This window comes from Notothenia rossii (genome assembly GCF_949606895.1).
Source record: "Notothenia rossii genome assembly, chromosome: 5".
In the NCBI taxonomy this organism is placed as follows: Eukaryota; Metazoa; Chordata; class Actinopteri; order Perciformes; family Nototheniidae; genus Notothenia; species Notothenia rossii.
The window spans coordinates 16,567,957-16,580,349 of record NC_136903.1 but is presented as its reverse complement, the minus strand read 5'-3'; the positions used below and the strand labels follow the sequence as shown (position 1 = coordinate 16,580,349).

The following is a 12,393-nucleotide window of genomic DNA, read 5'->3' as shown; positions in this document are numbered from 1 at the left end:
GAGTAGCATCACCCGATTCATTGGAGGAGATGTGTGGGAGAGAAAAGAACCTGCCAACCTCCACATCCGGCACGGGCTAACAAGACAGAAAAGTTTCGCTCCAAAGATCTGTAGGAAAGAGACGAAGCCCACGGTATGAGCCCCATCTCTGCTGCCGTCTCTTACATTTCTGCATCTAATTGTGACGCTGAGCACACAGCTGTGACACTCTAGTTGGATACAGATTCTTTAATCTCTCCTTTTATATGACATCGCCATGTAATCTCCATCGAGCTGCCCAGGGAGCAGCCAGAGAGGCAGGAAATATAATCAATGCTGTGTCTCTGCACTGGGTGTTACTTCATTAGCATGGGCCCTACAGATGTAGCAGCAAATCTGATTTATGATGAGAGGGTGACAATGAAAGACAGTCGCAGGGATCCATAATGACAGATGATAGGGACACCCAATGTCCTACATTTCACCACAGCTTTGAGAGTTTTTGACAGAGGGCAAAGAGGAACACTTTCCTCTTTAAGGTACAGAATACTTTGCTTGTTGTTGCAGATTTTTATTGCCACAGTCATGTGGAAAGGCCGATTTTTCTAAGCTTAACTGATTTTCCTTACATAAAGTGAAGCATTTAGAAAATCAATTAACTGTATACAGAAAAGTCAGGTGAAGGTTGACCTCTCAAGCGATAATAACGAAACATACGTGAAAAAAAAAATCTATTTCAGTGCTTTAATTACGCTGCTCATGTTATTAATTCTCTCTTAAAGTGCACCTATCATGCTATTTTAAGGCATATATTATGGGTCTCAGATATATACAAATATATAAAAACATGTCTATGATGTGTTTTGCTCAAAATACAAACAGATCATGCATTTTAGACATCCCTCATAATCCTCTATTCCAGCCCTGTTAGAGAAACGTGGATTTTGGGTACTTAGCTTGAAAAAAACAAAAAGAGGAGGCGGAGCTAATGCCTGATCAGAATTCTACCGGAGATAAAGTTAAATTCTGCTGTGATAAAACGTCATCCTGTTCTAAACCATATCAAGGATTATTTCTGAAACAGTATGGAGCTCAAATGCTTTTTCTCTTGCGGGTTTATCACAAGGTGAGTTGAATTTTAAAGTTCTCTCCAGTACAGGTTAGCTCTGAGTGTTAGTGAGGGTTACTAATGTAAACACAGACCATATTACGTCCAAAACACGTCAGGCATTGTTTCTGATAGCAACTTTCTGTGGGTCCACCATCCGTAATTATCGGCAGCAAATCTGTATCCGCTCGTTGTACCCCCGTTTTTAAAAGATTTGGGTACGGAGGAAAAGAGAAAGGGTTTTATTTTCTGACACTGCGTGAGTTCCCCGACGCACCGGGGACACATATTTATGTATAAAAGACATCAAAATGTGCATTTTGCATGATAGGTCCCCTTTAACACCTGAATCTGTTTAATATGAATGACCCTAAATTACATTGTGGATGTTGGTAACAATAAACAAGGCTTTACTGTACATATATTAAACTGTGAGCTTAGGATTTCTGGCAGTTGACATTTTACAGTTGGCCTTGAATGCACACTATTTCACACCGTAGGGCAGGGAAAGGTCATTTACACTAATTGCTTGCCAACAATATTTCAGTTATAGTGTAAGTATATAGTGTATAGTATAAGGTGTAAGTATAAAGAATAGTACGGTAGTTCAAAAAGTAAAATACAATCTATTCTAGGGCTGAACAATTAATCGATTTTAAATCGAAATCGCGATTTTAAATGATGAAAAATCGCAATTAGATTTTTTCCCAAAATTGTGCAGCCATAATCTATACACACTCTCAAAATTACAAAAACAATTATTTTTGGCAAACTGCACCAACATAATCAAGAGCAGTAAATGTGTGGAATGACATAAATGTAACCAAATTTAAATATTGTGGTCTGAGGAAAGGTCATCAGACAACTTACTTAATTGAACTCTCCTTTCACTGAGAAGAGCAGTGTAGCTTAGTGAGATACATCTGGGCACCAGCTGGCGGGACCATGACCTTCAGAGGTCAAAAGGCTTTGAGCCTTCTGGAGTGACGACATCTAATCCTAGGGTAACTATGGAGATGTTATGGAAAAATAAATGGCTATACAGTTGGTTGCTCATAGGAGAACCATTGATACTGTATACTGGCCCTTCCCCATTTCTGAAAAACAGAGATTCCAAATGATTAGTCGTGCACTCCCATGGGACTGAGAAGCTGAGGAGGGGGTTGTGTAATTCAATTAGTCCCACAGTTCTGCACCAAAGGGAGGCAGACGGATCCCTCTCAGTGAGACATGCAGGCCTGGTCTATGCATGCACAGAAGATATTGGCATCCCATCCTTACTGCTGTTGAATTAAAGGGAGGCTCACTCACTACAATTCTGCTGGGAATAAATAAACCTGGGAATCAATGCACTACAGACACCAAGGAGTTCCTCCTGAGCAATCCTTATCCACCCAAAGTGTGGCTGAATGAGGAGGGCTTCCAGCTAACAGAGTGCAGAGTGAGCCGCCTTATATGACAAGCCAGCCACATTCTTAGCAATGCCTCTGAGCTTTTGCCATGTGTCGAGGATGCTGTCTCCCACTGAAGTTGCATACAGATCGCCCTTTCAGAGCACAGCCTGATCCGCTGTCTCTTTGTCCCACCTCCCAGTGGGGAATTTAAAAAGCTTCACAGTGCCTCAGTCTATGAGATTCCTGTAATTTATGACAGGCTTTTCCCAGGCACACAGAAATCAAATCAAACTGTAAAGATAGTGCATGTTTCCCAGTATGAGCTCCTCACATAGGCCGTAAATCACAAATATATGCCAAAGACCCTGACAATCATTAAATAACCGCATCAATAGTCCTACACGTGGCAGAACTACATTTGATTTTGGATTATGAAAAGGGCGGAGCGCATGGATAATGAATGAGACACAGCAGAAACAAATTAGAGGAAATTAAGAATTACCAGAGGCAGCAAGATGAACATCAGCCACTTCATGCGTTTTCAAAGAGAGCCGTGATCATTAGCACTGGGATGACCCTTGACCTCAGGCTGGCACACACACCTGGCTATGATATATGACTCCATCCCAGCCAGACTGGGGTGAGAGGGTGTCATCTCGTGGGTATAGCCTCGCAGGGGTAGCATATCCACTGCGGGTGAGCAGCTATCCTCTATTGGCTGCAGGTCCATCAATCTCATGTCTGAAGAAACTGAAGACCCACCAGAGAGAGAAGCTAACAGCTGCCATATAGCGGACCCAACAGATGGTAAGGGTGGCAAGAATTTAACACCATATCATTTTAAACTTATACACAGCATCTCTATTTGGGCAAAAAGAAATACATGTCTTCCCTTTAACCCTTCTCTAATCTTATATCTTTCAAATGTAGTGCTAAAGCTGTGCCATGTTCTTGAATACAGATTGTTTTAGTAATATTTGCACACGGGATGATTCCGTTGAAATGTTTTCATATCTATCAGGGTAAAATGTTTTGATGTTTTCTCGATGAAAGGAACACTGCTTATTTATTGTACAAGAGGCTTAATGACAACTGCGAGGAAACAATTGCTTAGACAAGCTCCTTTTTATTAGCTACTAATAGTTTTAGTTGCAGTGTTGCAGAATTACTATATTACTATTGCACATACAGTATTAAACATTTGTCATGCTTGGATATATTTCTCATTTTGCAACATAAATGAACAGATAATGACAAGAGTTTGTGTTTGCAAAGAAGGATCCATGTGTGCTTGGCCTGCAAGTCAAATGCCATGAAATGAGGGACTATGTGACTGCAGTGTCCTCAGTTATGTTAGATCTAATAGCAATTTAAACAGCGTCGACTTTACCTATGCCAACTCCATTAATAGAGAAGACAAAGACTTAAGCATTTCATGGGGATGTTGAAACAATACAGAGATGCCAGCAGCACTTTAGCTGATGAAAATATTTAACATCTTACCTTTAGAAAGCGATCCAATTTGAAAAAGAGATTCAAGGTGTCTTGAGAGCCTACATTATACTTGGTGCAAATTGTAACTTGTGCTTGTATAAATTCAGATTTCCCATTAATCTTGTAGAGTAGAACGCATAAAATATCAGTTTTCCAATAGGTACAAAATATTCCTTATTAACATCAACTATATACTGTAAGTAGCACATAGGGCTGTTCTTGTTTGCTGCCAAACTGTTGACTGTCTGTACAACCAAGTACATTAGGGGCCTCAAATCAAAGCTACTAAGCCCCTTATTTAGTTTAAGTAGCCACTGTTTTATCCAATAAAGACTGCTAACAGTTATAAGCAGTCCAAGTCCAGCAACTTTAACAGCTTGTTTGCTAGGGAGTATCCGTGAAAACATGCAAGCACATGCATAGAGTAGGCAATGGATGCCCTATTTACTGTAGAGCATTTTCAAGATGTCTCATCTTACATAAACCCTCTCCATTCATGTTGTGCTGTATGGAAAAGGCAGTGCATCATCGGAACAATGACCACTTGATTTGATGGCTCACTGACTTAGACAACATGATTCAGAGCTGCGGATAAAAGGAAGCAATGCTTCTATAAATAACATGATTATCCTTTTGAATACCTGTATTATTGTAATGCACATGTTCACAAGCAGCTTTAATCGGTGGCACAACAGAAAAGCCACGGCGAAGGAGTAAAAGAGAAAACCTGAAGGGAAGGGAAAATAAAAAGCACACAATGAAATGTGTGCAAAGTAAATATAATTAACAGTAGATAAATGAATGCTAGCTCTCCCATTTTTCTGTACTGTATAGCTTGTTAGATACTTGTTTGTGTACTACACGTAAAACAGATATGGAATGGATATAACGACATGTTAAAAGGACATAATGAGAGTCGAGGATTTATATTAGAATCTGTTTTAGGAGGATGTTGATATCTCCCTCACTTCAGTGCTGCTGACACAGCTACAGGAAATTGAACACAAACTCAAGTGAGCTCATCATTTCTGGTTTCCCAGACAATGCATGATTTGAGGAAAGTCAACATTTATATTCAGCTCTCGTTCAGCTCTAAGAACAACAACACACCGATAAACAAGGTTACTGAATGAATCAAGATTTTGTATAATGAAAACCCGACTTGAATTACAATTTCCTCCTTTGCTAATGATTTTGTGCCATCAGGCCAGGTGACCCTATTCCCAAAGCGACCATTTAGAATGTGTGCTGCACTTGACCCAGAGGATCAGCAGAACAACTAAGGTTGAGTCAACACATTTGTGAGGGCAGATTAATGTAATCTTTTTTTTTTAATGAACAGATGTTGAATGCTGTACCGATGAGCTACTGTATAGCCCACTATGCACACCTTTTAAAGGGTTGCATGTGCATTTTACTTAAGCTGCAGCCTTAAAGCCTTAAATCTTTTGACACTAGTGCTCATTTAAATTTTTGTTTTATAAACCCTTTTTCTGTTTCAAAAGAAGCCAGCGTTTCCATGTTAAATGCTATGTACACCTCTTAGGCCCCACGGACCCGTTTCCGGGGCCGAAATCGCGTCATTTTTGCAGGAAACAACGTCTAAGGAACCTTAATATTTAATAAACTATGAATATTTTATATCCATATAACGGGAAAAAACTAATTTAACTGATCTTTTTCATTTTTTTCCCCAAAACAAACACACAATGCTAACAGTGAGCCTCTGAATTAGCCCCGAGCGAAAAATGCTAACCTATTACTGCACCGAAAATCACTCCTAGCTCCCTTATTACTTATCCTAGCTGCACATCCAACACATCGTTTATGATCGTAAAGACACAGAATCTAACGGTGCCCACCTCAACACTGAAAGATACAAACTTGCGACGTTATCAACAAAAACGTACATCAAAACCAGTGGCGCTAGGTAGCCCACAACGCTAATTTGGCTTACCTTCGTCTTTGTCTGGTCTAAACTGGTCTTCAATGGCATTAAAACGATAACAACGATGATGTAGTTAATCCATAGGTTCATATCCAATGTGGCTGTGTCCCCTTTGAAATGTTCTGATAATCTATAAGCAATAAAACTGCAATTCCGTTTTAAAATAGTAGAGCAGGCCATTCCTAAGCTCTGTAGCTTCAGATGCCATCTTTCTTTTTAACATGAGTGTGTGCGGGACGATTTCACTTCGATTCTATTGGCTCTAACGATCAGAAAGAGATGTCACATGTCAAAATTGAAGACAGGGGGCCAGAGATAAGGAAAATCCACCCAAATCGCCCCAGAAGAGGGTTTTTTTGCTAAATCTTTCTAAAAAGGTCAAATATCACTTGTTTTGCATCAATCTTGATACAGGGTACTTATTATATGTTGTACTTTGGATTCCTAAAGCTTTTAGTCTAATAACCCATCATCCAAGTTTAGTCTTCATAAGTACAAAATATGTTTTAGACGGACACTATAATTATATAAATACAGTTTTTGACCATGTTCAATCTGAATTTTCTTTAAAATAAAAAACATCTATATTGATTCTGACTTTTCTACATCCAACTCAAAGGTTTATTATTACTTTGAGAAAAAAAGATTATTAATGTAACCCTTTTAGAAGGGAAGATATGGTCATTTGTTCTGGGAATGTCATTTTCGAGCCTGAAACCTGAAAAACAGGCTTGGGGCGATTATAAAATAATCCTGATTTCAACGTGTTGGAAACAACTTAGAAATGCTAGGGTAGATAATACAAATCATTGCATGGTCACATGAGAACACTATCATTCTATCAACAAAAACGGAGCAATGAATGTAATCCTAGCTATTGCCTTCCACTGATGGTAACCAGAGAGTCCCTCTGCCCTACCACAAGGTCACTGCTGATGAGCTGAATATACAGGCTAAAGTAACACCATCACTTACACTACAGTACAGCATCCAGCTGCTAAATGCACTTCCGCCTGGCCATTGAGGGCAATGTGAAATCATTTCAACAAGAGTGTGTCAGGGCAGTCCACAGTTCTTCTTTGAGACTCAAGGTGCTGACACTACATCACCCTGATCAGAGAGAGAGAGAGAGAGAGACAGAGAGAGAGAGAGAGAGAGAGAGAGAGAGAGAGAGAAAGGATGGATAAAATACAGTGTGGAGGGGGGGATTTCTCGCTCGGTCAGCGGCCCTTGCAGCCTGCAGAGGATCAGAGCAGAGGATAGCAGTAATTTCAGTGGTGCTCTTCAGACAGGAGTCTTTCCCCTCAGGCAGTCACAAAAACAGCCTGACAGCTGCTGTGAACACAGAGGGCCCAACGGCCCACAATTAACCTTGATGTGAAGCTGCTGCCTCGTCAATTCTCTTTAAAACAAGATGTACCATGCCATTCACCAGCAATATCTCTGTGTTTACTTTATCCATCTGTTTTTTTTTTTCTCACCTCTGACCGAACGCAGCTAGCTTTTCTCTGTCCAAAAATGGTGTAAGCCTCTCAAGCTTTGGAGATTTCCTATCGTGTGCAAATTACAAACTGGGATCACTTCAATCTGCTCTATGATCTTTATTAATAATTGAACGTATTGTGTCATCGGTGTTAAAACTCACTTCCTCATCAAATGATTATTGTCTGAACTCTACTGTATTTGGCTGTGATGTATCATTGATGTAGATCGATGGCAAGTGTCTCAATCAATTGGATCTCTGCCCCACTGTCATTGACCTCTAGCTCCTGTGGCGGTCCTAGGAGACCCCCTGCCAGAAAAAAAACACTCCCAGCATGCTGATAAATGGGGGAAAACCATCACAGCCTCTGAAAGTAAAACTCTAATGTGATTCCTTCCTGGTACTGACTACAACAAACACTACCAAAATCAGAGAACAAATAAAAACAGAATCTCAGCAGATATTCTTTAGATTCGTGATTAACATTTCTTCAGAGCCAAAAGAAACTGTGAATGCACGAAAAAAAACTGGCATGTACCTTCAAATCTCTCAACAAAGAGACAGTTAGATGCTCTGAGCAGTGGTACCTTACACGAAGCTTGGCTGGTTACAGCAAGTCGACAAAAGCAGCCATTATAACTGAACAAAGACTACAAGGTGGTGAACTGTGCTCGATGGATTCTGTGTCCATTAAAACCCAACCTGCCATTTTGTACTTTAAGAACAGGAGGAAAAGTATTGACTTCAACACAATAGAGTACATCTACTCCTTTTATACTTAAATGCAAGGCAATGACAATGGAATCTCATTGTATTCCCTCAAACTTGCTATACGGAGAAACATGTCAGCCACTCTACCCTTTTCAGAGGAGGCTGTGTATCACATGATCTTTAGCACAGGTATCACATGAGCTTTAGCACTGATAATCAGTTTACCTCAGGCAGAGTGGGTCATGTTCCCAATCATTCCTGTGTTACTCTGTAACACCAAAACAGAGCTATAACAGAATGAAGTGTGAATTACACAATTACCAAAAGTAGAACTGAATGCTAATAGGGTTATTTATGCAATTTGCACAAGGGTGAGTTATTTAAAATGTCAGCTTAACTACTGAAGCTTTTGTCAGATTACTTGCTCAATGCTAAATTATAATTCAACAGAATAGCCCGACCGAAAAACACACAAAAGAGATTTGGTGAAAGTATGAGATAGATTTGCCAAAGTTGAAAAACCTAAATGTACTCCAATGTATATCAGCAGCTAGGCAACCAAAGGTAAGTAGGCAGATATTTACTTAAGCTGACCGCTGGTGCTAAGAGAACCTTCAGATCACACCTCTTTTCTTTTATGCCACTAAACCAGTCGGGGGGCTATACTGAGTGCATGACGGGGAGGTCAGACCTGTCATCTGCTACTTTAAACTGGCAGCTAATGCGACCTGCTGATGAGAAGTGCCAACGGCTGTGCCACTGCCTCTGACCCAAAGCACACCACACCGGCTTCGACTGACCTACTTCTTGAGTCCGCTTACACATCGCTACAGCCGCGTCGGATCAGACACATGTAAGGTAAATACTTTGGTAAGTGCTGTTTCAGACACCACTATTCCATTCAATTAAATACATTACCACGTGACACCTAATATTGGTCTTTCTACATCAATTATAATAAATGATGTCATGTCCTGTGAACATGGTCTGCTGATCTGATCAAAAAAAGAAAGAGGAAACAACAATTAGCTGCATTCTTTCTCGATTAAAGTAAAATCATATAATTGTAGATATAATCACCATATTTGAAGTTTAAAATAGTTATATTAAACTGCTGCACATTACCAACAATAGATTGACCTGCGGATCTGCTTATACTGATACGCATCGAGAGATTGGCCAGCAATTAGAAATCATGTGTGTCCCCAATTTAAACTAATGTGAGATCAACCTGACTTTAAATCTGAAAGCACATCGGGAACTGTTTGCTAGTGAAAACATTTCCCATCTGCATTATAGCTCTCACATATTGACTGCCTGCCACAGTCATCTGTTAGGGAAAAAAATACCGGAAATTATGAATTCAGATTGATGTGGTGGAGGAGTAAGGATGGCTGCCAGCTCATACATCCACCTCTTTTTCTATAGAAACATATCTGGAAACGAGCCAGGCCCTAAAGAGGCTGCGATCACAGAGAGACAGCAGCGAGGAAATACACAAGAGAGATCTATTTCACTGGTAAAGAAGAAACACAAAGGCTGGGTCACAGCGCCAGCATGGGGTGTGTTTGAGTTTCCACCTCCTACACATTCATGCATTAAATATGGTTCAACAATCTTTCTCTCCAATGACTCTCAAAACCCTTACTTCCCACCCCCACCAGCAGAACATTTCCTGGGGAATTCCGACCAGGAATGTATTCTTGATGACGGAGCAACTGAAACAGCTGAGAGGAAAATCACTTTCTAATGAACAGCAAATACATTTGAGGCTTTGTCTTTAACTATTGTGCTTGTTCTCAACACGTTGTGGATCAAAACACTTACTTGGAAATGCATGAACCTTGTTACAGTTATTTATGGAACAGTTCAACGATTGTATGTTTCTTCCCGGGTTGCACAATTTGAAAGAACACTGACTAAATGCACTTTACGGGAGCACGCGGTGCATTTAAAGGCCATGTTTGTGACCTGTGATTCACAGTAAATCAGGCGCAGAGTTGAAAGAGTGGACTAAAGTTGTTGTAGCAGAGATACCCTTAATAGCTTCCCATAATACGGAATCACTGTGGTAATGGCCTCTTCAATAGCTGGCAATGAGTGGGAAAAAGGCACCGTTTAAAAATAGTGCTTGGTTATAATTACCGCTATCTAATCCTTCAAAAGATTAGGCAGGAGAACATGTAGAATGTTCACATTACTTACGAGTTTGGGCTCTTTATTATGTTATAAGTTTAATATTTGTATGATTTATTTTGGCACACGCTCACTAACATTGATTTTATAAACTTGGGTCTTGTGAATAGTATCCAGTGATGTGTTAGGTGGAACACTAGGCTTTTATCCGTTGCCGCTGGCAGATGCATGCTTCATGTGAGCTTGTGACATAGGTGGTGCTGTGATCTAATTATATCTGTGTACTGTGCTGTAGCAAAGTTTGCAGTGCTCATTGTAGATGCTCAAATTGGGAAGGTCTACGCTTCTGGACTCATTGGCAAGCCGAATGCTTTTACTGTACGGTGAACCAACAGGTGCAGTGTACCTCTATTGAGATTTTGCTTTAAATTAGGTATATGATTACAACATTTCAAGAAAGGGGCAAATATGTTATGAATAGTCTAAACATTAAACCTACAGACAATCCAGCTCAATACCATTATAGGGGAAAGGTATTTAGGTTTCATAAAGCCTTTCCAGCACTGTGTAATCTGGAGATTATTTTCTATTGGAAATTTTACCAATCAGCTTTTGAACACTTCTTATTAAGATACGTTACATGACACAATTAAAGAAATTAAAAATACCAAACATTTTGACATCATCATCCTTGTCACATTTATAAATGGCACTACAGACATATATCACTGAATGTAAGCATTATTAAGGTTAAGTATCCATATATCTGATAACAGAAACATTCCATGGCTTTGGTAATGCTATTAATTAAAAGCTGAGATCATTTTATCATCACACATGAAGCACACTTTGAAGCAGAAAAAAGCTAAAACGGTAATGCTTGACACCATCAACTGTCAACCGAACCGTTGGTTTTGAGACACTTTATGCTGATTGTTTACTTTTCAGAAAATGTAAAACCAGAAAGCGACCCTAGCATGTAATTGATTACAAACACAAACACAGATGCTATGTGGGAATTAGAAAGACCAATTAAGCAACATGCAACAATGCTGCATGCTGCGGAGCCCTTACCTTTCCCTATAATGTGGTTGTCGGATGCTTTTATCTTACACTAACTGGTGCCTTACAGAACCACCAGGGATTCCATTTTTAGTACGGCTACTCCCACTTGGAATCAAGCCTCAGGTCTCTATGTGGTGCCTTACTGTATAAAGCTATCCAGAATCACAGCTGCCTGCTGATACAGCTCAACTCTTCTAGTTAAATCACTCATGTCATGGCACCCTTCAATCTTTGTTTGAAACCCCCCTCACGCCATGAGTATCCTTGGATTGACCCTTAATGTCGAAAATGCCTCTCATAGAAAAAGCTCAGCTGCTAATACTGTAGAGGGGTGGGGTGATTTTTTTTTTAACAGTTTGTGATAGCAGCCAATAGCTTTTCTTGTAAATGAGAATGTCGAAAGAGGCTGACGTGTTGCTAATGTGGTTTGGCATAGCAATTTAGCCCAGGTCTCATACATGTGTTCCACAAACTGTAAAACCAACCATGGAAATATGTAGGGGTGTACTGCATGGCCCCTGTATTTCACATTTATGCAGTAACATTTGACAGCGCACACACATCTGTATGAGGCAGCAGGGCGGCCTACAGTAGGGAGTCATGTCCTTCAGGAGATGCACATCCCCCCTGCAGGTGTCATGGAGAAAGTATAGCCAGGTGAGCATTCACTCCGACCTCAGCAAGCATGCAGGTGCCGGGAGATAAAAAATGAATTCTCTTACAGAGATCCAAAAAATGCAGATTTCTATCACTGGGCCGAAGGATTAGTGGGCTGGCAAGCTCAACAAACTTGACCAAACAGACCATTATAGAGTATCCCCTGCCTATTCTGCCCACGATTCTGTCAGCCTACTGTACATCTTCATTGGTTACATCCCTCCATGCTACGACAGTCCCACACAGCTTTGATGTTAAGCCGATCCAGATAACATTCAGGTCAAGTCCAAGTTACTGTACACCACATTTCTTTGCAGAGCAGCAAGGATGCTGGAGCTGGGCAGCATTAGTTGCCCATTCCGATTTTCGGCAAGCCTAGATATTTAACATGCAGCAACAACGCCAAACAAGTAGCCAA

General features: G+C 40.3%; 1 protein-coding gene across 6 annotated transcripts in view; it reads right to left on the bottom strand.

Annotated features, from left to right (window-relative positions):
* Positions 1 to 12,393, bottom strand: part of tln2b (talin 2b) — an 80,727-nt gene that overhangs the window by 67,638 nt on the left and 696 nt on the right. The window contains exon 1 of one of the 6 annotated variants that reach the window (XM_079683214.1): positions 11,328 to 11,357. The exons of 4 other annotated variants lie outside the window; for them this stretch is intronic. The gene's annotated coding sequence lies outside the window, so the exon portion shown is untranslated. Of the gene's footprint in view, positions 1 to 11,327; positions 11,358 to 12,393 lie in introns of those variants that run through there. One more of the 6 variants, XM_079683218.1, reaches the window with a different exon arrangement.